This window comes from Falco biarmicus, chromosome 9, assembly GCF_023638135.1.
Source record: "Falco biarmicus isolate bFalBia1 chromosome 9, bFalBia1.pri, whole genome shotgun sequence".
In the NCBI taxonomy this organism is placed as follows: Eukaryota; Metazoa; Chordata; class Aves; order Falconiformes; family Falconidae; genus Falco; species Falco biarmicus.
Window position 1 is genome coordinate 34,687,708 of NC_079296.1, and position 23,174 is coordinate 34,710,881.

Here is a 23,174-nt window from a genome sequence, read left to right on the forward strand (position 1 = left end):
TTCTGTACATTACTGCCTAGAATTCCCTTTCTATGAGGATAGGGTAAGCATTTTCTTTCATGGGGAGAGAGAAATCCTTTATTTTTCTGTGAATTGCTTTATTACAGAAATAATAAGCATAAGGAAAGGACTTTATTATTCACAGAAATCTACAAGACCATTTGTAACCTACAATTGTGCATAAACTTCCATGAATTGGGTTGAGGTAAAGGAATTAGAATTCCAAGAAACTGACAAGACAGTGTCTAAAGAGAAAGAGTCACACCACCAGTTTCAGAGTAGAATACCGAATCAGGCAATTTTGATAGCAAGCAGAAAGAGTGGTGGATTACAATGGACAGACTGATACAAATATCAGTCTATACTGTTTTATTAGTATAGTTATTCCATGCTATTTTATTCTGTGTACAGTAAAACACACAAAATCTAGTTCATTTATTGTCACTGTTATCAACTCATAGCTGTGCTTGCAGACGTACCAATAGAAAACTATGAAAATCAGAAATACTTGGCACCACACCAGAGTTGTTGGCGGCACTGATTACAGAAGCTACCGTGAGTCAGCAGGGAGTAGCGGGGTTTGACTTGAGCAACATGCTTCTCTCACAAAACAGACGTGACGGGTGCAGCCTAACACTCAAATCAACTGAGTAACACCCGGGGTGAGGTGGGGGTCTCACAGCCCAGTGTTGCTTCAGTAAAAGCCAAACAGACCCCCCCGCCCCGTACATCTGTGCTGAATCTCCTGCCCTGTGCTGAACTGTTGGGTCCCTTCCAGAACTGACAGTCCTTGCTAAGGGCCAGTCAGCACACACCAACTGACTTAGTCCCACCTCGCCATCAGTACAAACTGGCATTTGGAATCCTCCGTTTTGAGGACGAGAGCTACAGCCATCAGACAGGTCGACGGACCTGGATCTCTCCCCTCCTCAAGCAAGGACGCCTCTTTGGTAAGACTTGTGCTTCTGACTACATCAGATGTTACCCAGGAAAGTATTGTTAACAAGAAGCGCTGAACTCTTAACTCAAGCTCGATCTTTGCAGCAAGTGCATTTATCAACGGCACTTCCAAACTTGTTATATCTGTCACTTTAATAAATCATCTCTCTTTTCAACTTTATGCAACTGTTCCAGTGAAAAGTCCTTAACAGGGCACTGACAGGCAAGCGTTGGCTCTGATGAGTGGCTGCACATATAATCCTTTAGACCTAAACCGCTGACCAAGTCTGAGACTAGGACTGGATCTAGCTGCACCTAGACTCCTCTCTGAGAGAGTCTTTAGAAAGGATGAAGATCCTTTCTGAACCTCGTGACTCAATGAGAGGGCATTTTCCCTCCAGCCATGCATGAGACTCATACCTGTAACACAACACTTACAAAAGAAGGGATAAGAGATACAGAAATAACACTTCATGAAAGTAGAACCAACCTAAGTGTGGAAGCATCCATACAGTCCATCAAACTTGCAGAACAGTAACAGCACAATTGGCAACTGCTATACCTCTTATATGATTATTGTTTTGCATCCAAACTAATTATGATCTTGCACAGTTTATTATCAGTGCTTGCTGATAAAGGTTGGTTTGGCAACCCTTGAAATCTATTAATACCTTAAGCCTGAGGAAATCAGACTTTCAGCAAAGTCTCCTTCACATGCTCATTTTCTTCATGTTCTCAAAATATTTATTCTGAACCATGAAAAAAAAAGCATCTACATTTTCAGACTAGGGTGTTGGGTTTTTTTTTTTTAACAAAAATTACACAAGCCAAAATAAGAGCTTCTGATGGAAGGGGAAAAAATTATCTCGGAAATCTAATGATATTTTCTGATGCTTTCTCAAACACAGCATGCTTTTATCCTTACACCGAGCAATTCCAGCAACACACCATAGGAGCAAATTATTTGCGCAGATGAGTATTTCTTTCAGCAGTATTTCCCAGTTTGTGTCTTTCCTGAACACATGCTGCAATCTCTTCCTTTCTTTTGACAGAAATACTAAACAGCAGAGTATGTAAATAGATTTCAAAGCTAATTGAAAATAGAAACATAGAGCCTAACAATACTAAATCAAAAAACCTGTCAAGTTTAGCAACAGATCATTTGCATCTCTTTTATTTTGTTGTACAAGCTTTTTGTTTGCATAGAAAAGACCAAAATAGATGTCAACTTGCTTTGTAAAGGATTGATATCCAATAAGGATGAAAATAACTATCTCAAATGCTAATGAATCAGCAGCAATGTTTATTTGCCAAGCAAATTACTGAAAAGCAAGTCACTCTGACACTAGAGCAAGGGATAGGAAAGGCAGTAAGAACTGACCCACTTTCCAACCTTCCCACATAAGCATATGTCTTTTTTACTATATTAAATAGTGCCATAGCACAGACCTGAGCACTGAAGACCAATAATCAGTGCTGGTAAATGGTTATTATGGTCTCCAAGACATCTCTGGCCCCGGCTAACTAGTCCTTCCCCAACTGGGAAGGCCAGGCACAGTTTGGGAAGCACCACTACCCAAGGCCTGGATGCAGGTACTGCAGTGTTGAAGGCCAAGGGAATGTAATGGTATAGACATGGTCAGACCATGGCAGTTGGCTTCAGGACCACAGAAAAGGCCCTCACATTGCTTAAATTACCAGTATAGATGGGCTCACAAAGGCTCAAAACTAATTAACACTCCAAGTGTAAACAACTAATTAAAACTTTGGCTTCATCACTCAAATTGCTTCCAGGTCTCATCACTCAGTCACTGATGACCAAAGCCAATACCCAGCATCACATGCTGTTATTGTTATCTACCTAATTCTCCCCCCCATTTTCTCCAGCTTTTAAAGGGAAGGCTTGAAGCAACATGGGAGAAAGTTTAAAGTTTTAAATGAAGTTTAGGCTTGACTTTATACTCAGACCTGGATCCAGCTGTAACTGCGTTAGTATAGAGATCTCCAGCCCAAGGGAGAGGCAGAGCTGGTAAGCAGACAGAATAGGACGGGTCTGTCTCACACATCTTCTATGAGAAGCACTTTTGCTGTCCAAATAAATCCAGCAATTCACTAACTAGTGAAGAAACTGCTCCAAAATCAATTCTTTTAAGAGGGAAGTACAGTTGTGCTGCACAGGGACTGCAGAATCAGTCCCCTGCTTGTCCACATATTTTACCTGTAATTGCAATTGCACTTTATCATGAAGTGTTTTAGTCAAACCCTTTCATAATTGCTGATATCTTATGCATGACAATGACAAAGTTGCTTTTTCTGGCATTTTGAATTTCAATCTCAAAGAAGTGAAGAGCGCAATTTCAGAAACATTAATGCTTGCTAACAGTTGAATTTTAGTTTGGACAGCTCTGCCTAGTTAATCACCATTTTACCTTTTCATTGGGGCAGAAGAGTCACTGTCCTACAAGTATTCAGTTTCCATTCTGCTCCCAATGTGGAACAATAATGCATACGTGGTTCTGTCTGTTTAAAGAGGCCAAGCGAAATAGATTTCTTCCAGTTGTTCAAAGCTAACTCAAGCAAAAGTTATAAACAGGAAAGTGAACTTAGCAGTCTGGTCAGAAATTTTAGGTATTATTTTGAATTCCATTTGACATTGTAACATTTTAAAGCAACATGATTAATAACCTTTCACAAAGAAAACAGCTAACATGGTATTAAATCCACTTCCTTACAAAAAATATTTCTTATTTAAAAATGTAACCCGGTTCATCTACAAATGTAAAACATCTGATCCTATTAAATACCCAGCCCATTAAGCCACACACATACTCTATAACGTTTTATTGCTTTCTCACATGTGATGAATAACTTTGAATAAATTGAAGAGGTGTTTTTAAGAATAACTTCTCTAAGCAGCTACAAACTACCGTGTGGAATTCTTAGTCCAAATCTTAAGCTTTCACATTTTTCACAGGAAGCAGGCCCAAAGCATTCAAAGGCTGCTTGATACAAATGGAAAGTACCTAAAAAACAGGAGATGTAGTCCATAGTTACAAAATAAGACACTCCTTGAAGTGCATTGGTTCTGAAAAATATTCAGAAATCACTGTGGACAAGCTACTCTGCTTGCCCTCTCAAACACTGAATCAAAACTGTGCTATCCTTAGACACATTATCAAGAGTGAAGACAGAAAGAAACAGGAATGTCAGTTTAACTCTGCACAGCACTGCTTAGCCTCTGCAAAAGTGCAAAACTGCAAAAGTGACTGCAGTTCTCATATCTGCTGGTTAAGAAACTGATAAACGGAAAAGTATTCAGTAAAGAAAAAAGATAATGTTCGTGCATAAGTAATACTACACAAGAATGCATTGAAAGATGTGAATCAGTCTGACTACAGGAAAGAACAAGAGCTTACCTGATCCCTCCGTATGAGGAACATTGCTAGTAGGTGGAAGTATCAGTTATGAAAGGTAGAGTTAGAGAACAATATGAGAACCACATCCAAATGTTAAAAGCATACTGTTAAGGAATCAAATAAGAGAAAGAGACTAAACACTGAAATTAATCATAAGGTTAACCAAATGTAAGTGCAATGTAATAAATGTACTGCTATGAAATGCAATGCACTAAATAGGTACAATCCCTTAAAGTATTTTTTCAGATATAGAATTATTATTTACTATAACATTACCCCTGCAATACAGAGGTTAATGTTAATTTAATAGTCTATAGTATGTAGGTCCTGAGAGATATTTTTAAGGACTATTTTGATTCAGAACTCCATGAACTTATAGGAAAAAATATACAGCTTACTACCTAAATATGTAACAGGGTCAGCAGAAAGTTCCCTTCTTTCGTTACATCTGTTAAAACATCTCTGTTACTCACTTGTTTGAACAAGTCACTCAATGCCCGAAGACTTTTTTTGCTACTACATTTTCCTGTAAGTTACCAAGACCTTCAACAACCACAGCTGTCCATTACTTACGTAAACCCAGAAATAACAGATCAATTGTTGCTGCAAAGATTTCTGGAAAAACAGTGCACTGGGGCCAAAGGTGTTACTCCAAATGAATGTTCCTATATTCAAAGGATGACACTGTTTACCTCAGTTACCTGGTGATTTTTTGGCTTTGGTTGTTTTTTTATGTTTAAAAGTAAATCCGTTTCATGAAGATAGAAACATACTGAGGCAGACAATTCATACCGTAATAATAGAAAGCTTAGAAATAACTAGATTAATAGGATATAGAAATCTTAGAATAATTAAAACTCTCATTGTATGTACAAAGAGGGGCTTCACAGTATGACTTTGCAAATTAGGCCCAGTCCTGGGGCCCTCTGTACTGATAAGATGGACCCGGGATGCTCATGTGTTGATAAGGAGACACTGGTATGTGATCTGTCCTGTTTTTTTCGTTTTGAAGAAACTCGAGACAACGACCCCCACACCACCACCAGGAGACAGTGTGCAAGCACAAATGGGAGGAAACTTATGTTAATGACTTCTCGATAGACTAATTATCCTAACTCAACCTATTCTCGGGCATCTATTGAATATGTATGAATGTATGCTTTAAATCACATGTGCACGAAGAAGCCGGGGCAGCAGGTGCTTTTGGAATTATCCACCCTGATGCCCGCCGATAAATTGAACATACATGCTTTATAACCTATCCTGAGTTACAGAGATTAATTCCACACGTCAGTAATATAAAACAATCTTTATAGGCCATTTAGATTTGATAATCCTGAAACTTTTAGAGCAATTTCATCCAAACCACAACACGGTAACAAGGTAACCCCACAAGGAGCAGGAGCTACAGAGCTACAAGATAGCATTCACAGGAGTGAACGGCAAAGGGCAACTGTAGGCTGGCCTGTTTTATTTCACATTTGTAGCTTAATCCCCTCATAAACTGCTAACCAGAAACAAACTTACAGAGATGTTTGGAGCAATGAGATACCTGATAAAGCACCATTATGACTATATTTTGCTTTCCAAAATTCATTTTTTAAACCAAGCACCTATCTACTAGCTTTGACATAAACTAAAATCTAGAAATTTTTCTAAATACTGGAGTCAACAAGTTATGAATACTTACCCAATACAATTTTAAAAAGTACTTCTCTCTGCTGTCCTTTCTTATCAGAATAATTTCTTACAGCTACTTGCAAATTACATCTTTTGAGATATTCTAGTCTGACTCCAAACAAACTAAAATGAGAAATAAGGTCAAACAACAGCATTTGCAGTGGCACCGGCTTGCTCTGTTTGACACCCACACACAACTCCCAGAGAAACATGCATCAGGCATTCAGGGAGTGTATATCTTGAGCCAATGCACAAATTCCTTCCCTTGAACTGCAAAGAAAACATTTATCCTTTTGGGGCACCAGATGAGTTTTTACAAGGCACTGGAAGACCACAGCTGAGCCTGGGGCAGTGAAGTCCCAACAGTAGCTAGCATAAGCCCAGCCCTGAGAAGTGCAGGAAGCCTCGGCAATCTGCCCAAAAAAACCCCAGTTTCCCAGTTAGAAATGATACGCTGATCGAGCACTGTGTTGATGACATTTACTACAGTAATAGTATCATAAATCTATAATCCTTTCTCTCAATAAACTATACTGTTGTACAGTGTATTAAACTATCTTGGAATAAACTGTACTACTTCCCCTCCTCCTTGCCTCCCAAACACATAAAATAAGCATCTACAAATAGAAATAATTTATAAAATGAAGCATATTTTTTTTTTCTGAGAGGAAAAGATAACAATATACTCAGCCATAAATTTTATTCTTACAAGCTGCCCCCTTCCCTCCAATTTTTCTTTCCTGCAGCATCATTACCATGTCATCTAAATGTATTTGCCTACCCCTGAGCAGCTGGCATTGAATATTCAGTGCTGGTTTCCATTTTGACATGTTGTTACAAAAGATACTCTGTTTAATTTTTTCTCAGTTTGCATAAGACTATCCTTGAAGAGGTCAGAGCATCCCAAGGGAAAACCAGTGTCATTTGAGAAGTACGGTAATAGCTGATTACATAGCCAAATAAATGTTGTTAGAAGTAAATCTTCATGGGCATTCAAACTTTAGGGTTTTTTTTTTCTTTTTTTAATATAAAGACTATTGTCATTTCCAGTACATTCTTGCAATAAAATAGAGAGGCTTAAAAACTAACTGGTATTTTGTTCACATGAATATGCCTATAGAAAAAAATACCACTCCATTACAGGAAATTAAGAACTGACCTCAGGGATTAGGCATGAACTACACTAAATGTGAAGTGTTAACTTTGTTCCAACTCTTCTTGTTTAGCTTTGGAAACAAACTAAATTTTGAAACCTTGCTTTAACCCCAGAAGTATTTCTACTCAGTGGTCCAAAACACAGAGTAAAATCTGACTAGTACAACCAGTTCTACCATTTTTCTTCTTTGGTGTGTGGTTCTCTACAGTCTTTACTTGCCATGCACATTTCTCTTTAGGCATCTTCGAAAGCTGTTTGAGTTTAGCTTCCAGTCTGGGCACCACAGAGACAGCCACAGAGACAGTCTGCACGTATGGAGACTGGAAGGGGCTGCTTTCCTACAGGATCAGTCAGGCTGGACAACCCATTTACTGCTGCATCAGCTGCAGTATTGAGATCTGGCAGCAGTTTGGAGAAAACTTGGAGAATAAATCACTTCCTCTAAACACACGCATTTAGCAAAAGGAGATATGAAGAAAAAAATCTTCTTAGGCTGATAGTTTTGCTCTCCTATCTCTATGCTAAAGGTACAAAGACTATTAGGTTGTGTCACTCCTAGCTTTGCTGCTGTTCACCCTAATGCCAGTACTTAGAATTTCTTTCTTTACATTCACTCACATAGATACAGAACTCCCTTGCCTTAATTTTAAACTATCATCTTCACCATTCCTGGTTATGGGCAAATCCCTGGGATTTGGGGGATTAAACACGTTAGATTTGAGAGAGTGCAAGAAGGAGGGAACCTCTGCAGAGACCACCACTGATTTGCCAGAAATGCAAGTCCCTGGCTGGGATTCACAGGTATCCCACAGGTCCCTGATTGCTCCTGGCCTCTTCACGGGCTCCCACCATGGCTGCCAACCACGGACCTCTTGTACCCAGTACTGAAAAGTACTGATCATGCTCTGCTGTGCTCCACCTCATCTTCTCACATCACTGGCAATTCTGATTAATTACAGCATTCACAGCCCACACTTAGCTACTGACCTCTGCACTTTTAATGCAAATTTAATGCAGAATACTGTTTTAATGGAAGTGTAAATGAAGCCAAACCACTATATTCAAACAGCATTTAACTCCCCCTCAAATAATTCAGCTGTTTGCCTTTATTAGCAAAGACTTAATGACAACATTTCCAGTTCAGATCACAAGTGAACAACTGAACAGTAGTAGCGGCAAATAAAAAAATTACTTCAGTTTAAAATGCATAAGCCCTGCTGCTAGTGACAGAAACCTGTCATACTCCAAATTGGGCTAGGAAAAAAAATTATTCCATGTAAGATAAATCAACATCTTGACTCCCAAACATTTTAGTAGTTTTAAATGTAAAAATACATCATTAGAACAATACAGTTGACTTGATTTTCAGAAAAGAGGGTGTTGGGATGTGGAAACGATTACCAAAAACACCAAAGTAGACTTTTCAGTGCACTGGACACAACACTTAAAAAAATAATCAAATTAATATTGAATAATGATAACATCTGGGTAGTTGAGTAGTACTTGTAATGCACCATGAAAAGCTATTTACCTAATAGGCGTTGGGGGATTTGGGCAGAAAATTGATCCCACAGTCAGAAGTCTCACAGAAAAGCTCTTGATAAGTTCTGCAAAGCTGAAATGACTTGTTCAACTTAGAACCAACTTGAAAAGCACATTCAGTAATGAGATGAGAATAATCAACATTTACGCAAATAAATTTATGTGACCTAAATTTATGTGACTGAATGGCGTATGGAGGAAATAATAACACAGTTTATTATTGATAATCACATTATGTGAGAACTCTGCTAAACTGAAGGAAGGAGGATGCCTGAATATGTTAATTTAGATAATGAACAGACTCTCTGGTATGATGTTACCTCATGGGGGCATACACCACAACAACTCCACACATGCAATTGAGGCTGAAACAGACCCACTCAAATGACTCCCAGACCATTTATTTGAAAGAATGAAAAGAAAAATACAGTAAAGAGGGAGATTTGGTGGTGGCAGCACTCTGAAGCCTGTTGGAGCAGCCAAGTCTGCTGTCTGGGGGAATTCTACCGGGTTTGGTGCAAGATGATATCTTTAAGCGGCAATTTGTTTTTTGCAATCATTAAGAGAACATGAAAAGTGAGAAATGTTGATGAGACACTTTTCCCGCTGTTACCTAGATCCAAAGTCATCAATTGTTGTTGTCTAGAATAGACAAAACAAAGCCTTGTTTCTTGTTTATACGGAAAAGTCAGTTTTTAACCTCCACACAGATGCACAACAAATTGATTAAAATTCTAAACTAGCTGACATGCAGATTAACCAAAAGCACATATACCACGTCATTCTTCAAGTCAAGAAATAGCTCCATTCATACTGTCATCAGGTGGCTTTACTGACTGTAAAGGGGTGTTTCCCAGTCACTGCCATGTGGCAGAGGCAACAAACAATTCACCAGCATCAACAGTTTTAGTGTTGAACTATATAGGCAGAATTAAAACTGTGGAGTTTGTTTGTTTTGTCTGGGTTGTGTTTGACTGGTTTTGTTTATAATGTAGTGGCAGCCATACAAAAAAAAAAAACAAACCAGTCTCCATGTAATTCTGGTCAGTCTAAAACCAGTATGTTTCAGGTGGGAGGGAAAGGAGGGGAGTTTGCTTTTGAATCTCAAAATAAGAAAATTTCATTATGGCTGTTGAAAGTTCGCTTTGCTTTCTGGTTTCTTTGTTTTTCTTTTCTTCAGTGCAAGGGCAAAAGAAACAAGTTAGTTTCAGAATTCACATCACTTTCAATTGAAAATTTGGAAAATTCTTTCAATACTATATGATAAGTTCCGTTGGGTTTGGTTGGTTTTGGGGTTTTTTGACAAAAGAGTTGTCAAATTCTACCTATGCATACAAAGAAAATCTTATTCACAGGAAAATCATGTAACTCTCCCTGTCACTCTTAATCTCATTATGTCTGTGATAGCAGAGCTTGCAGAGTGATCTTTGTTACTACCTGCCACAGACTCTCCAGCGAAACTTTCCTCTCAAATGCTTAATGCAGCTCTGGGTCTTCTGCTCAGGTAAAAATACTTAATCTCCAACAAGAATAATTGTTGAAAATTGTTGTTCAAAGTTTCTGCCTACTTTGAAATCTTCTGTTCTATCTGCTATGGAGCTAACTGGCCTGTTTAACTGAAGCTACTAAATCAGATACAGACAATCCATGCGTGAAAGAATTCCCCATATCAGCAATTGCTGTAGTACCCACTAAAACGCTCCACAATATAAATTAGAGATTTGGCTCCATGCTCAGCTGTAGGGAAAGCAAAAAAACCCACAATTGCAGAGAGCAGCTTTTTCAGCAAAGACTCAGTCCGACTCAAAGCAAGTAATCCCACCAGCAATTGAACAAATGAAGTCTGCTTTCTCTGCAGATGGCTTTCTTTTGAGTCATTTTAACTGAGGTAAACCAAAAATGCAGCAGTAAACGTACAAAGATGCTTTTTTTCCCATTAAGTCCTTTGGCAGCAGCAGGCTGGCATACAGTTGTGGTTATCCCATGCCCCTGTTACAAAGGATGAAGTAATCTTTCTGTGGGAATTACCTGAACACAACCGAGATGTACCACAGCTTTTGAAGTCAATATTACAAACCACAGCAACTGTCATCTTAAGTTTGTAGATGAGCAGTATACCAGCCAGCTGCTCCTTCCTAACTGAGACTTTTTCATTAAGAAAAACACCCCAAGTATCTTCCTCACTCGTGCCTTTCTGTCCAGCTTGCCAGATGCCCCTTGCTCATTGTGAACTGCTTCCACAAACATCCAGATAAAAATCTTGCCTTCTATAGGTCTGGCCAGGCTTTCAACAACATTTTTTTTGTAACGAATAGTTCCAAGAGGATAAACTTACTTGATGTCCTTTACTACTGCTTTTTTTACAGCGTTTCCTCAAAGCATATGGTTCTCCTTTTTTTTTCTGCAGCCTATTCTCCCTGTCCCCAAGTATATTTACCTAAAACTTCCCCCTTTGTCCTGTGATACAGAAAAAAAACCCAACCCAAACCTTTTCTTTTCAAACATGAAAACAAAGACACTGCATGTATCTTTCTCTGTCCTTCCCCATTCTTCACAAACACAAAGGCTCAGCAGCATCTTTCTCCTCTATCAGATACCTACCTCAAAGAGAAGTTATGAAAGCGAACATGGACAACATCCTTTTATATTCAGAGAAACAAACAGGAACAGCTAATGTTTCAAAATCAGAAAGCACATTAGAAGATGATAACCCTTTTGTATGGACCATCAGTTGGCCCATGCTGCTGCACGCCAGGCCTTTGCACATTTGTATGTGGGCACAGAGCAAGGGCTCCATGGCCAGGCAGGCCTACTGCCTCTACTTACAGACTAGAGTTCATTCACTAACCCACTCACATCAGACTTTTTAAATTCAAGCTATCTCCGAGGAGTCAGTCTTTGCTTAGATACCTTTAAAGTATTTATTATGAATTGAAGCTTAAACTTGATAATAGTAAGGAGTAAAAAAATCATATTTACAGCTATGCAGCAATGCACTACTTCCACAACTGCATTTTTATTCAAGTGCACAGCGCACAAGTATTCCTCTCGTAAAAGGCAAAATATATACTCATAGGAATTACCTCAGGACTTGTAAAGTACTAGAACAATGTGGCCAGAGCTTGCTGTGTGTAAATGCCTGGAAATAAGAAGCTATAAGGTGTACCTTTTCTGTCATATTAGGGAATACACCAATGCCAAATAAATGGAGTTATTTTATCCATTGTAAAACTTCTAGACAGTAAAGAATGTGAAAACTTCCCATAAATCACATTATTTCACAGAGCAGTTAAGCTAACTTCACTTTGTGAAGTTAAAATATACTGTATATACATTTAACAAGCAACTAACAGGCCATTGTCTTTTCAGAGCTTAAATTAAAAGTGCCCAGCTGCAGCAGTCAATCACATTTTCCATTAAGACAGAAGGGTGGTTGTTTTTATTCAACAAACAGTTAATTTTCATCACACAGTATTATGGAAAAAGTAAGTTTGCTAAAAGCATGAATTTTACCATAGTGTAAAAAAGTGACTAGCAGGTGTTTCTCGGGCACAACTATACTAGATTGATGCATTTTTTTTTGGAGTAATCTGGAGTCCTGCCTATGGCAGCTATAATTATTTGGCTTTATCTTGCTATTGCCAGTAACTTTCTTTGACATATCCATTCATTTCCAGCAGAAATTTACCACACATACTTTGATGCACTACAACTGCTCCTATTTACAGTTTTATTTCAGTACATTTTCATCTTCTGAGAGTTTGCATTGCATTTATGTTCCCTCTTGAAAATATAAAAAAATTCCATCCCAGCAGTATCAAACTCCACCCCCACACCCTCCCCCCCAGCTGACCAGAGTTTGCCCTCTATTTCTTCCTGCTTTCTTCCTTCTTCAACTCTTTCTAAGCAGACTGCAGATTTTTTGTTGCTCCATTCAACAGAACTGAGTAGACAGCTTCTTCTTACCTCAGAGTTTCCTTTCTTTACAGCAAGGTCCCGTAGCCAGCCCAAGGCAAAGTCAGACATGCATACCCCACCAGCTCCTGAGGCTCCACTGCGCCATCAGGCTACAGCCAGTTCAAAGGTATCTGTCCCAACAGCCTTTCTTCAATGGCAACTGAATATTAGGAGAGTATCAGAATATCTGTCTTGTTTACTAGGTGCAGAGGGAAACATTCTGCTGTAGTTTCAAGGTTTCCATAATCACCGGTTCTGAAAAATCCAGAGCCAGCAAATGTAGCTGGACCATCATGTTACAGAGACCTTAAAAAGGCCTGGATATACATTTTTCCATGATTCAGATTCCTTTTTTGAGCTCACTCACATTTTGACTACTTTGTGGCAGTGGGTGTCATGGTTTGATGAGGCACTACTGGAACATTTTCCTTGTGTAATCATGCAACCTAGAAATTGCACACAATAACTCCAAGTTCTCCTGCTAGGAGAAACAGTTAGCATTTTTCCTACTATTTATTACCTTACAGACCTAAATGACTATTTGCTTCTATAAAGATACCATCAAAGAGTTCATTAAAGTCACTATTAAAACGCAACATATTGGCAGTTACCACCTGAATCAGGCACCATGCCTTGCTCAGGAAGCCACGGGGATGGCTTCTCCATCTCACTACTGCAGGACACAGGTTCCTACAGTGCCCAGCGCACCAGATACACTGTGCTGCACTACCATTTACCAGCTCTATATGGGTCAGCCACAGCCCGCCCCCACTTACTGCATCTTTTGTCTTCTCGGCCTTCCAGGTTGCCCAGGTGTCAGGTAGGGCACAAATATTCAACTTTTCCTTTCCAGGCATGAAACTGCAGCCTATGGAGATACTAGCGTATTTGTTGCATTACTTTCCCTTTTTTACAAATCTGTGCTTTCTTCAGGGCTTCACATCAAACAACCCACCATGTTACTCTCATCTCATTTTCTCCTGATGCAGGAATCCCATCAGCTCTCTACCTTCCAACTAGTTTCTGATGCATCTGTTACAACAGTAATTTCAGCTGTCCGAAGCACACAAATTTCAGTATGCTGCTAAAGTTTTTAAGACTTCAAGCATTACTACAAAAATCTGCATATTTGGTCTTGGTCTGATTGCTCAGCTGGTCTAATTGGAATAGAATCTTACTTCCCAAGGCACTTCTTCATTTTGTTTCTACCTGAAATTAATCAAATTCTACCCTATACATGTATAAGAAAGCTGAGTCTCAATGATTTTCCTCCACAGAAGATGAATTCTCTCAACTACTCAGTTGTCAAAATCATTCATTCCTCAAGTTCCCTACAGACTTCTAACTTTAAATGGCATTTTGGCTTAAATGAAATCCACCCTAAAACAGCACCTATTAAAAGGAGCCATAACACTCCACAAAAATCTGGAGGAACTGCTAAGCACATTATTTACCTCCTGATTACTTACATTGTTTAATTTGTGAAAATACACTTAAATGAAAACATACTACGTTTAAGTTTTCATGTAGTGTCAACTCACTGTGTAATACATGCTGCCCAATTTATATGGCAATTTTACATGGCTGAGAAAGAAAGGCAGTTTTACCCTACTGTCTGGAACCTTAATGTATCTGAAATTCATGACTACCAGCCTGCTCAATTTTATCACCTCTTTTTAAGACTTCTTCCACTAGGGCAGAGAGATACAGAGCCTAGAGCTCTTTCTGCTGTTTCAGGCCCCTCATCCCCTTTTATTGGGGTAGGATTTGGATCAAGGAGCTCAGACAGGGTGCATAAATGACTATTACACAGCTTTTCCTTCCTTTTCTAATTCCACTATCTTTTACTATGCCACAAAATCCAAGTATTATCACTGAATATACGTTGGCAATGTGGCTCTTGCTCACTAATTTTTTGAGAGTTCATTTTGACAGCGATACTGATGATCATGCAGGTAATGGCTCATTCCATTGTGCTCTGCACCCAACAATAATAACACACCTCTCAATTTGCTGGAAGAATATTTACCAGACAAATCTTGGACAATGCATCATGGCTTCAAAGTAATTCCCAGTACTCACTTTGCCAGTAATGATGGATAGGTCACACAAGGGTAGCACACTCAGACTTGAACCTAAATCCTCTGCACTGCAGCCAGCCCACTCCATTTTCTCTAACAACAGGGGGTTAGCAAAGAAGCTTGTAAATCAAAAACTAATCATGAAATGGAGCCAGCTTTTAGAACAACATTAAATGGCAGGCATTCTTCCACACTGCATGAGGACTGAGCTCCGGATGCCCTTTCACCTTGCAATCCTATAATACTTCTGGCTAAGTACTAGCACTTAGGGAAGAGGCTTGGTCACTGCCCTAAAGCAGTACAGAGAGCAGCTCAAAAGTTGTTATTCTCACAACTGTAACTTTAAATGATATTTAAACACCGCTACAGAGAACATTCTCTATCTTTTCTGTTTTTAACAGTCTCCATTTTAACACTCCCATACCAGGAAAAAAATATTTCATACTGGATCCAATTAAGATGCAATCAATTTTAACTAGATGTGTTCTGAGTAGGCATAAATATTTCTGATAAAGGAAGTTAGTAAATTTGATTGATATAGATTAGCATGGAGAAAGTGAATTATAGTACAAACAGCTGGAAATTAACTTTGTTCTTACAAGCATGAGATAATACCAAAGGTCTCTTGGCCCTCAAGTACATACAAATCAAAGAGGAAGAGGAGTTTTTCAAACAAGGCAAAAAGATCCACTTAGCACAGCAGGAATTTAAACACTGGTATGCTAACAGCTTGCTATGTCTCCGTGGTAATGACCTGTCAAGTCCGAATTTCAAAATACAGCTCTTGAATTAAGTTGGAAAATGTTCTATTTTGCATTCATGCCTTTGCTTCACATATAAAAAAAAATTCTCCTTCCTGTTTGTTTCCCCCATTATTATTATTATTTTCATTTAACATCAATATTGCTACATACTCTTTTTTTCCCGTTATCAGTATTGGTACCCCCATACTGCTTACAAATTTCTCTTTCTTTCTATTCCAACTATTTAATTGTTGCTCATTCAGCCAGTATGTGAGACCACAATCAAGAGCTTGTTATCCCAAATCAGGAGTTTTTACTTGTCTCCAGTTGGAAATTAACATCACAAGAGATGGACCAGTCTTTTGCTATTAACCAGTATACTTCAGTACACCTTGCCCCCATGTACACCCAAACACCAAGTGTGCTCATCCCTTCCCTGATAACTGGGGAGTTCTCCCTTAAAGACCCACAGAAAATACACCCTCAAACCTCAGCATAGCTATGCTGTGAAAGGAAGAGCACATCATTTGCTCAAAGCAGCAGAAATGACCTGTTGAGGCTTTGAGAAAGGCACAAGATTCAATAATGGGATGAGTCAACATCTACACTACAAATGCTTGGAAAGGAGCACTGCCCCATGCTGCTACCAGAGCCAGGTCGGCTCCAGCAGAAACGTGATCCAGCAACCACCAGGGTTCACTTTGCTGTTTCCCAACAAGTTTTAGCACAGCTGGAAATCCACCTATGCTGGAAATAAACTGTATGGAAAATTTCTAAAGAGGTTGATTAACATCAGGACCACAAAGACATTAAAGCAGCAGAAGAGGCATTTGGAAGACTCCTCTCCTTGGTGAGGTGAAAATACCACCACCTTCAAAAAAACCTAAATCTCTGTCACTGAATGATGTAGTACCAAAGAGGAATATTACTTCCAAAGTAACAAAATAAAAGGGAGAAGAGTCTTCTGCAGGGTGTATAGTCAGCACACACAAATACAAACATACTGAGGCAGGGAACTCCAACTTAATACAAATACACTGGGCTCCAAGCAAGCCATTTCCACTCAAGCATCAGACACTGGAATTGCAGTCAGATTCTATGAAATCACCAGTCCAGCATTTACAGGAGTCAAGAGAAAAAAATGAAACAGTAGAAATTATTAGGAAACAGAAAAAAACACACCTCAAATATTTTGCCATTATGTACTCTTCAACTGCCCTTCTTCTGTGACACCGTATTTCTACCCATCGCACAGCAGCGGACTGTTCTACCTGCTTCCTCTGGGCAGAACTAGGTTCACACATTCTTGGAGACAGGACACCCTGGCAGACAGCCCCTGGCATCAGACACTTTGGCTGTTTGGTTCTCTCTTCTTCCCATCAACTGTATCACCACTGTAGATTACTAGTTGCAATTAGTAGTTTATGTTGGTTAGTGAGATGAAGCAAGGCCTCACCACAGGGGAACAATGACAATCACAGCTACGTTTTCATTCTACTGAGTAGCCTTAACTACCCCTTTCACAGTTACATCCACAGTTTAAAAAAAGAGGAAATGCATCTCACTTTATTTGGGCAGCAACACACTGGGTATCTGCACAGGAGTAGGCTGCCCTAGGCTGCTTCTGCAATCAGTGGAGAGACCTCATTCATAGAGGGTGGTGTCCATGCCACAACATCTATTTATTTAACTTTCCCATACTTTTGGCATGTCATCTTCTCTCTGTACTTCAAAAATTTGAAGATTTTTAATATATGTTGCCACTGATTTTTTCCCACACTTCTAAAAATCTCCATTAGTAATTTCTAATTCATCTATATCTTTCACTGATAAGGGATGACCAGAAAGAGGAGAGGGCTTTTACACTCTGTTATCTACCTTTGTTTTCTATGGCTTTGCATCCCTTTGGTATTAAGACTTGTGTTTTCACCCCACTTGAGAGGACAGTGCACCTCTAAACCATTTGTCAAACTGCTGCTAAGGTTCTTCTATCCTACGTCATAATGCTGTTCACAAAAAATGTGTCATAAGAGCATATCTAAGTTACTTGAAAAGATAGATGAGTATAAGACAGTTTACATTGACTGTCACAAAATTATAATGCCAAACATCTAAATGTCCTTAACCTTAAAATTTACTTCACCTTAATAGAAATGTAGTAATGTGGGGAAGTATCTGCTCTGGCTGAAGTCACTGATCATACATCTCAGCTACTGCCCAGTAAGGAAGTGACTGGAAATTTGAAGAAACTTGTCCCTTTTTGGCAATATGTGGGCTTCAACATACGACCATGCTTTTGCTGCTGAAGGAAAACACATTTGATCTGTTAAGTTAGTCTTGTGAACTTGTGCCAACATACCCCATCAGCAAGCCTTAACGACTTCTGGTAGCAAAGTGAGAGCAGTCTTCCCTTGGGTACCTGTAATCAGTAGCAGATTAACAGGCACGTCTTATCAAAACAGTAAGATGTATTTTCCACTCGAAGAGGTTACACAGGCATGTAACCCTCAAGGGTTACATGCTCTAATACCGTCGGTGTAGCAATCAGCTAGAAAAACCAAAACCAACTTGATCAGGCAAAGCAAAGAAAAACATTCCAGAAAATGGAAAACACTGGATACTAAAGAAAAACATTCCAGAAAACGGAAGCCACTGAATACTAACGGAGATGAAGAAACTAATGCAAGACAGAGAGAAGCTTCACAACACCACCAAGAGAGACAAAAGACCCCAGAAGAAACCTGAAACTGCCCAGGTTAAGCCCCTGAAAGCCGCTTTGAGATCTTGCTTTGTTATGTTTCACAGAATGCAAAAAGTCTGAATCCTGGTGTTGCTTAACATTTCTGTCCACAGGACAGAAAATTCAGAAGCACTTATTAAACTGGCATCTATTTTTTTGCAGAAAAAAGTGACTAGCCGCAAGATACTGACAAAACACTTATTATTTCCATTGTAACAGAGGACAGCGTCAAATAAGTGTTGACATTTTTGTGTCTCTGGTCCCGGCGTGCAAATTTGGAGGTGTTTTGGAAGAGCCAGCTGAGTGATCACATCACTTAGCAATAGTTCCGAAACACTGGGAAAGCAAATGTGTCACTCTTTAAACCCAGTTTAAATATACATAGCAAATATATTTAAATATACATAGTAACTAAATATTGATCACAGGAAAAAGAATGCAAGCTCACATATGAGACTCAATGCACGCCTAGTATAATTATGTCTATTAACATGGACTTACAGAAAATACCAATAATCAATTTTGTATGATTTTTTTTTTTTTTTAATTACAAGCCTGGACAGCAAAGGAAGTGCAACTTATCAAGTTTAAATTTCTGTGGCTTCATGTCACATAAACTGATTAGGAAACTGAAAATAAACCGAATGAAAGTTAAATGGATTTAAGAATTAGTTAGACGAGAGGTCTCAAAATGCAACCAGGAGGAAATCACCACATTAGCTGCATGTAAACACACAGGTCTAGATCTGGAAATGCTTTGAAATGCAGAGTATCCTGACTAGGAAGGGTCTGGCCACCACCAAGATGATGCAGAGACCCTTGGGTAGCTCTTTCCTTTTCAGATGAAAACAGTTGCAGACTTTGAGCATACGCAGGGCAAATACCATATCGGCTCATGTCATGCCCATTTTTCCTTCAGCATTTGCCTGCAATCACTGCTGGAAACAGGACATTGTCCACAAGCACTGATGCAGTCTGCAGTTGTGTGACCAAGGACATAACAAGGACACCAGTGAGTTTTGCTACTGCTCTAGTTTGCATTAGCACAGCCAAGTGGGAAAAAGACTGCGTCCATAGTCCAGTGGTCCATGACTCACAAAACTGTATTAAGCAGAGTCCTTCATGAGGAGTCAGAGAACTACGATCAGACCCATGACCAAATCAGAGAACCTTTGGTATTGTAAGAAATGCTTTAAAACTCCCTCTATTTCATTAAGCAGAGATTGAGGAATGATCTGATCAGACTTGCACTGCTTTAAGGCACCAGGCTAGAAAGCACTTACACTGTGGACAATAACAGTCCAGCAAGACTGGATTTTCACCATGGGAAGAAGGAAGGTGTATTTTCTATTAGAAGTGGAATATTTAATTTTTCAAACAGTTTCTCAACAATGTGAATGTAATGCTCATTAACAGAAATACTGGTAAATGATGATTGGAAAAATAAAACCTGAGCTGTGTAAGGATATTCATGTGCCCTGAGAGACAAGAAGGTTACAGCAACTTTATAATTTATTCACCCAGCTACAGTACTTTTTGATTTTTCAGGTCTCTGTCTCATCCTTGCACTCATCTAACAGTAAGGTTTATATTTTGACTTGAGCTGGAAGAGCATTTTTCCTTCGCTAATACCCTGATGTCTTTGATGGGATGAAGCAGGAAAGGACGAGAAGCTTAACTCATAGCTTTTTCTTTCTTCAACATTTCTGTGGGTTTAACCTAACAGATAGCAGTCACATACAAAAAATTGGAATGACATCTAGAACTCATAAAATACACGTTACTGTTCCACAGCTGTCACATTGCCTGTCCTGCTCAAATACTTATTAGAGCTAATAGAAATGGTACAAAAAGTTTCAGGGTTATGTCAAGCTGCTGAATGAAAAGAACAATGAAAATCAGTACTGAAGAGGAATGTGTTTTCAATGTATTCTAATGTTTACCGAGCCGGCATTCTTCAAGAAGGAAGCCTTAAAGGCACAGGAGCAGGCCATCCTCATGCGCAGAAGGATGAGCTGGCAGGGAAGACCACTGGCGTGGCTGAACAGAGAGCTTTGGCTGGAACTCAGGGGAGAAAGGAGAGTTTACTGCCTTTGAAAAAAGGGGCAGGAACCTCTGGAGGACTATAAGGAATTTCTGATGTTAAGCAAGGTGAAGATTAGATAGGGGAAAACCCAGCTAAAACTCAGGCTGGCTACTGCCATAAAACATAACAAAAATTGTTTTTACAAATACATGACAAACAAAAGGAGGGCCAAGGAGAATCTGCATCCTTTATCGAATGTGAGGGAGAACACTGCCACAAAGGACGAGGAAAAGTACTTCATGCTTTCTCTGCTTCAATCTTTAATGGCAAGACCAGTTACCCTCAGGATACTCAGCCCCCTGAGCTGGAAGACAGGGACAAGGAGCAGAATGAAGTCCCCACAGTCCAGGAGGAAAGGGTTAGTGACCTGCTGCTCCACTTAGACATGCACAAGTCTGTGGGGCTGGACGGGATCCACTCAAGCGTACTGAGAGAGCTGGTGGAGGAGCTCACCAAGCCGCACTCCATCATTTATCAACAGTTCTGGCAAATTGTGGAGGTCCCAGAAGACTGGAGGTCAGTCAGTGAGATACCCATCTATAAGAAGGGCCGGAAAACATGTAGATGCTGTGCTTAGAGACATGGTTTAGTGATGGACTTGGCAGTCCTGGGTTAAGAGTTGGACTTGCTGATTTCAAAGGTCTTTTCCAACCTTAATGATTCCTGATTCTATACACTAGGTTTGAGACACCTAGAGCAAAAGACAACAGAACTACTAGCAGCTAAAAGGAAGATATCACAGCCTTCTTTGTTATAACAACGCTCTTGAGTTCTGCTTAAATTGTCTGCATGGAAATTATTCTTTACCAGGGATGAACACGTATTTTGAACACCATTTACATGACACACAAACAGCTCTCATTTCTATCATTTATTGGAAAAATGGATACTTATTCCATAATGACACATTAAAACCCCCATAATCCTTAGTTACATGAGATTAAGTCATAAACTACATTTGAATGAAAATAAGCAGGTTCCTTGCTTTTGATTTACACATTTCTCCATAATCCCAAGAGTCAAACTCTTCCCAGCTCAGCCCAAGGCTGGGGGACAACTTCCAGTGTCAGGGGAAGTGCAGCCACTACTGGTCATGAGCTCAAGTGAGAATCAACATGTCAGTTTTATAATGATCTTTTTCCAACTGTTTCACTGTTCTGACCTATAACTGGCACACAACCATTACCTTTGAATTTGAGGTACTTACATCTGACAGCTACCAGACATGTTTTGAGATATACAAGTACCCAAGCTGAAAACTAACATAAATCTTGCCACAGATTATAAAGGAATAAAAGAACAAGGCTGCACATTTTTCAAATTAAAGTATCTAATTTTTTCTCCCAACTATGTCACACCATATTTCAATAGTAAAAAAAAAATCCTTTCAATGTACTCCAGTTGGGCAAAATTGCTCTTTAAAAAAAGCAACTACGATTTCCCAACTCACCACCGGATTAATGAAAGTAAACCCTTATTCAATTTAAAAATAATGAGACATCAATATATAGCTGCTCCAGCTCTATCAAACTGAATTAACAGTTCATGGGCATAAAGTTATTTTTTATCTGTCTCCTTCAAAGTTCATCTTTCTTCAATACAACTGATACTCCAAATAAAAAATTGTACACCTTAATACCTCATAATGACCCAATCCCTTGTCTGTTTTCAAACAGCTAAAATTTACTAACTTAAGTTGTATTTAACCTTACTAAACTGACAGAACAACTCACCAGCTACATTTTTGACATGTCAACTCCGAGGTGGTAGCAACTGCACCTGAACATGAGAATGACTTGGGCTATTTGGACCAGAAACCTGGCTGTCCTGGTTTCGGCTGGGATGGAGTTGATTTTCTTCTTAGTAGCTAGTACAGTGCTGTGCTTTGGCTCTGATGTGAGAACAATGTTGATAGCACACTGATGGTTTTGGTTGTCGCTAAGTAATGTTTATAAACAAGTCTAGGACTTTCCAGTTTCTTGGGCCCTGCCAGCCAGAAAGCTGGAGGGGAATGGGAAACTGGGAAGGGACACAGCCAGGACAGCTGACCTGAACTAGTGAATGAGAAATTCCATACCATATGACATCATGCTGAGCATATAAACTGGGGGAAGAAGGAAGGAAGGTGGGGACATCCAGCATTATGGCATTTGTCTTCCCAAGTAACTGTTACACATGATGGAGCCCGGCTTTCCTGGGGATGGCTGAACACCTGCCTGCCCGTGGGAAGTAGTGAATGAATTCCCTGCTTGCTCTGCTTGCATGTGTGGCTTTACCTATTAAAGTTGTCTTTATCTCAACCCTTGAGTTTCACATTCCCTTCTGATTCTCCTCCCCATCCCACTGGGTAAGGGGGAGTGAGCGAGCAGCTGTGTGGTGCTTGGTTGCAGGCTGGGGTTAAACCATGACACTGGCGTAAGGAAAGAAAGTGCCAAGAGACACGGTGCAGCAGCTCACACACTGACCAGTGCTGCAAATTGGGCAGCAAGATGCTTTTCATGTTCAGGTCTATAGAGTCACCCGCGAGCAAGTCGCTCCAGTGGCAGCACTGCTCCTCTTGACCATAACAGACTCAGCGGATTAACATAATTCTAACTGGACCCAATATAAAAACTACTTAAATCCTGAGGTGATACAGAAAAACTGTTGCATAAAGATCCTGGATTTTAAGGAAGCATGGTGATTGTACTGAACAGCTTGTAAAACCCATAGAAACTATCTGTAATCTTACTATCTCACACTGAAAGAGCTACAGTTCATGCAGTTTGAATGAATACCATAAAACACAAGCAGGCAAAGCCCCATGCAACACTATTAACATACAGTTTTATCAT

At 39.5% G+C, this 23,174-nt stretch overlaps 1 protein-coding gene across 8 annotated transcripts in view; it reads right to left on the bottom strand.

Moving 5' to 3' along the window:
- PCDH15 (protocadherin related 15) overlaps positions 1–23,174 on the bottom strand; it is a 443,438-nt gene that overhangs the window by 294,427 nt on the left and 125,837 nt on the right. Inside the window, exon 1 of one of the 8 annotated variants that reach the window (XM_056352008.1) lies at positions 12,700–12,718. The exons of the other annotated variants lie outside the window; for them this stretch is intronic. The gene's annotated coding sequence lies outside the window, so the exon portion shown is untranslated. Of the gene's footprint in view, positions 1–12,699; positions 12,719–23,174 lie in introns of those variants that run through there. 8 annotated transcript variants of the gene reach the window in all.